We start from the raw sequence: 5,031 nt of genomic DNA, 5'->3' as shown, positions 1-5,031 counted from the left end.
TGTTTGCTCCCCCAGGTATTAATACATACTCTGAGTAAATTACTAAATAAAAAGTGATTTTATTAAATACAGACAGTAGGATTTAAGTGGTTCAAAGTAGTAACAGACAGAACAAAGTAAGTCACAAGCAAAATAAAATAAAATGCGCAAATCTATGCCTAATCAAACTAAATACAGATAAGTTCCTCACCAGTTCCAGAATGCTCCCTTTTACAGGCTAATCTCCCTTTAGCCTGGGTCCAGCAATCTCTCACAACCCCTGTAGTTACTGTCTTTTGATTCAGTTCCCTTCAAGCATCCTGGGGGGGTGTAGAGGCTCCTTCTTTAGCCAGCTGAAGACAAAATGGAGGGGTCTCTCCCAGGGTTAAATAGACTCTCTCTTGTGGGAGGAGACCCCCCTCCTCCCTCCTATGCAAAGTCCAGCTCCAAGATGGAGTTCTGGAGTCACCTGGGCAAGTCACATGTCCCTGCATGACTCAGTCTTTACAGGCTGAAGCCATTGTCCACATGGTATCTTGCATGTCTCCAGGAAGACTTCTTATGTGGATTGGAGCATTCCAAGATGCATTGTTCCCCAAGTGTTTCCTGATCAGGTACTTAACCTGGCAAATTCCTTCCTAAAGAAGCTGACCAAATGCCTCACCAAGCTTACTTAGAAATCAAGCAAGCATACAGCCCATATTCTTAACCTCAAGTAGAAAATGGTATATATGTACAAAGGATGAATAGATATAGTAGACCATAACCTTTACGGAGATATGTTACATGGCACAGGCAGCACAAAACATATTTCAGTTATATCATACATACATTTATAAACACCCACCCATAAAGCCTTATGGGGTACGCTGTCACAGCGTCTGCACGGAAAAAAGGCGCGAAACGATTGTCTGCAGTTGTTTTCATGGACGGAGGGGCAACTGATGACATGTACCCAAAACCACCTGTGACAATGTTTTTGCCCCATCAGGCATTGGGAGCTCAACCCAGGATTCCAATGGGCAGTGGAGACTGCAGGAACTGTGGGATAACTACCCACAGTGTAACGCTCCGAAAGTCGATGCTAGCCACGGTACTGTGGACACACTCCACCGACTTAATGCGCTTAGTGGGGACACACACAGTCGACTGTATAAAATCACTTCCTAAAAATCGACTTCTATAAATTCGACCTAACTTCATAGTGTAGACATACCCCAGGTGTCCGGTTTTTGACCGGAACACCTGGTCAAAAAGGGACCCTGGCAGCTCCGGTCAGCACTGCCAACTGGGCCCTTAAAAGTCCAGTTGGTGGTGCTGTGGAACTAAGGCAGGCTAGTCCCTACCTGTCCTGGATCCGCACTGCGCCCCGGAAGTGGCCAGCAGGTCCAGCTCCTAGGCGGGAGGTGGGGGGGGGGGCATGGGGCTCCGCATGCTGCCCCCACCACTGGCTCTGCACTCCCAGTGGCTGGGAACTGCGGCCAATGGGAACTGCGGGGGCAGTGCCCGTGGGTAAGAGCAGTGTGCAGAGCCACCTGCCACGCCTCCCCTTAGGAGCCAGACCTGCTGGCCGCTTCCAGGGCGCAGCACGGAGCCAGGACACACAGGGGGGCTGCCTTAGCCCTGCTGCACCGCTGACTGGGAGCTGCCCGAGGTAAGCCCATGCCCCAACCCCCTTCCACAGCCCTGAGCCTCCCTTAACCAAGAGCCTCCTCCTGCACCCCAAGCTCCTCATCCCTGCCCCCACCTCAGAGCCTGCACCCCCAGATGGAGCCCTCACCCTGCTGCACCCCAACCTCCTGCCCCAGCCCACAGCCCCCTCTCACACCGTGAACCCCTCTGCCCCACCCTCCAGCCTGGAGCCCCATCCTGAAGCCCAAACCCCTCATCCCCAGCCCCTCCCCACAGCCTGCACCCCCAGATGGAGCCCTCACCCCTTGCACTCCAACCCCTTGCCGCAGCCCAGAGCCCCCTCTCGCACCTTCAACCCCTCATTTATGGCCCCACCCTGGAGTCCTCACCCCCAGCCGGAGCCCTCACCCCCTCCCGCACCTCAACCCCCTGCCCCAGCCCAATGAAAGTGAGTGAGGGTGTGGGAGAGCAAACCACCGAGGGAGGGGGAATGTTGTGAGTGGGGGGCAGGTCTTCGTGGAAGGGATGGGGCTATGGTGTTTGGTTTTGAATTAAGATGGCATTCTGCTTGTTTGCTAACCTTTGTTATAAAGGAATAATAAACCCCCGTGAGACTGGGCCTGGCAGTGCATGCTTGGAGTTGGGCAGTGGTGGCCGCCTGTGACCCACGGTACCAGAGGTGGGATCCCAGCCCACGCCTAGACTAAGGGGAAAGATGGAGGAGGTGATCTTTCTGTTAGTGGCAGGGCAGCAGCAGCAGATGACCCAGGCCCTGCTGATGCAGTTGAAGGAGAATCAACAGAAACAGCAGGGGGCCCACTGGCAAGAAGTCCACTCCAAACAGCAGGTGTGGACACAGAAGCGGTTGGGCCATGTCACACCTGGTAATGCAGTTGGTGATGGGACTGGGGGCCAGTTGGCTCTGGGCCTGGCAAAGCTCAGACCAGAGAATGACCCCGAGGCTTTCCTGGTGGTAAAGGCAGCAGACTGAGAGGATTCGACTTGAGGTTGGGTGGCCGGCATAGCACCGCTCCTAACAGGCAAGGCACAGGCGGCTTACCAGGCAGTGAGCGACGAGCAGGCAGGCTCCTACCCAGTGGTGAAGGCAGCCATCTTAGACCATTTAGGGCCGACTCCGAGGGCTTATAGCCACAGGGTTCAGATAGAACCGTTCCCGCAAGGGGCACGACCGCGGGTAGTAGCCCAAAAACCACAGGACCTTGCGACGTGGGGGTTCTGCCCAGAGACCAGTTCAATGGAGAAAGTTCTGGATCAGATTGTCCTGGAACAGTTCCTGAAGGTTCTACCCGGGGGGTGCAGAGCTGGGTGGGGCACTTCCAGCCGGCCTCGGGGGGGAAGCCATGGAGCGAGCTGAAGCCTTCTTTGAGGCCGAAGGAGACGAGCGGCCAGGGCAGTATGGTAAACCAAGGGGAGTTCACCAGGGGTGACCCAGGGAAATCCTGAAGGGGGAAAGACCCCGAGTGTCCTGAACATGGGGGTGGGGGGTGCACAGCACCTACAAAGGACCCGGGGAGCCCTGCGGTCTACTGGAAATACTAGTGGGAGCAGATCATGGGGCCCTGTGGTTTGCTCCTGGTGTGGTCAGTCTGGGCATATTAATCAAAAATTGCCCGATTATGGAATGTTACTACCTCAACTGTTACTACAGTGGGCCCAAGCAGTGGGCATCTGCTCCAAGAATCAGAGGGCTCTGCTTTGTGTAGTAGCAGTTAGGGTGAGAGGAACGGTAGTTAAGGGACTCGTAGACTCAGGTTGCAGGTGTACTCTGGTTCAGGAAGACCAGGGGAGGTTGAATAGTCTGGACTGACACCTCCCAGTACATATCTCCTGTATTTATATTGAGACCCGCATCTATCCCACTGCAGAAGTTGAGCTGGAGGTGTGGGGTTGGAAAGCTCGACTGCATGTTGGGGTGGCCAAGGGCCTGCCTTGGCCCACAGTTCTGGGGAGACTGAGTGGGTTTCTCAGCCCTCGTGCAAGAGGGGCTAGGACACCAGCCCAGGACCAGGGGGTAGGGGGTCTGGGGCAGACTAGGAATGGAAGTAATGGGGCTGGGAGATTGAGTAAGGATCACAAAGAGGGACCAAGAGGTAGAATGTGATTTTTTTTCCCCTGACCAGCCCAGGAAGTGCCAGCAGGAGTTGGACAATGTAAGCCATAAATTTGATGGTCAAAATCCCTGATGGTCAAAATCCCTTTCCTAATCCTATCTGGCCAAATGATGGGGTTGCCTGATATACAGAGTTTCAAGTTATCCCTAGATAGAGGCTTTGATATGTAGAAGGGGGGTGGTCTTTAAATTTAGTAGTCATTGTACCACAAATATTTTTGGCTGTCACAATAACTGGAAATTGTTCTTTAGGGAATCTGTAGTAATCTGAGTGCAGCGTTCTGGAGAGGGGTAAAGGAGCAACCAATTCTGCTTCCAGCTGGATTCAATCCATGGCTCCAGCATGAGGGAACAAGCCACTGTGCCACTTGGTTAAAAATTATAGCCTGGTGGTAAAGTTTGAAGTTGGGAACTTTTAACCCACCTGTATTGACAGAGGGCTGTAATCTTTGTAAGGATGTTCTGGGCTTGTTACCAGCACCCCACAAGAAAGACCTGAACATATTGTCGATTTCAGTAAAATAAAAGGGAGGAATATGGATGGGAAGGGAATTTAGAATACAAAAGATCATGGGAAGGGCATTCATTTTGTTTTTCCCCGAAGGTAGAAGGGTAGTGCCTTCCATCTGTTTAAATCATTTTCTGATTAATGGGGCTAAGTTAACCTTGACTAAGTTCTTAATTTCCTTAAGGAACAAGATGCCAAGATATCTGAGATTTGTCTGTTACCATCTAAATATCCCTATAGGAAAGCCATTTCCAACTAGATCCAATGAGATCTTCATTGCTTCTGACGTATCACAATATATCTTGTAGCCAGAGAATTTACCAAAGTTATCCATTGTTGGGAGGATATTCAGAATAGATTGATCTGGATTTTTAATAAATAGGAGGATGTCATCTGCATATAGAAGGATTTTTGTCTCCTGAGTCCCTGATTTGATCCCTTGAATACCTTTGTGTTCCCTAATTAGTAGTGCAAGTGGTTCTAATGCTAGATTGAACAGGAATGGGGAGAGGGCATTCCTGTCTAGTTCTACAAAACAGATCAAAGGTGGGAGATATTGTACTATTTGTTAGGATAGGGGAGGTGGGATTGGATGTTAACACCTGAGTCCATGAAATAAAGGATTTCCTCAACCCAAATTTATCCAGGGTAAGAAACAGATATTGTTAGATAAGGCTTTCTTTGCATTGAGTGAAATTATTGCATGGAAATTTCTAGAATGTTGGTGGAATGCCATAACATTAAACAACTGACGTGTAATCTGAACCGTGCCTTTCTTTTA

This window comes from Terrapene carolina, unplaced genomic scaffold, assembly GCF_002925995.2.
Source record: "Terrapene carolina triunguis isolate 2854851 unplaced genomic scaffold, T_m_triunguis-2.0 Scaffold1018, whole genome shotgun sequence".
NCBI lineage: Eukaryota > Metazoa > Chordata > Testudines > Emydidae > Terrapene > Terrapene triunguis.
Note: the sequence above shows the minus strand (reverse complement) of the source record.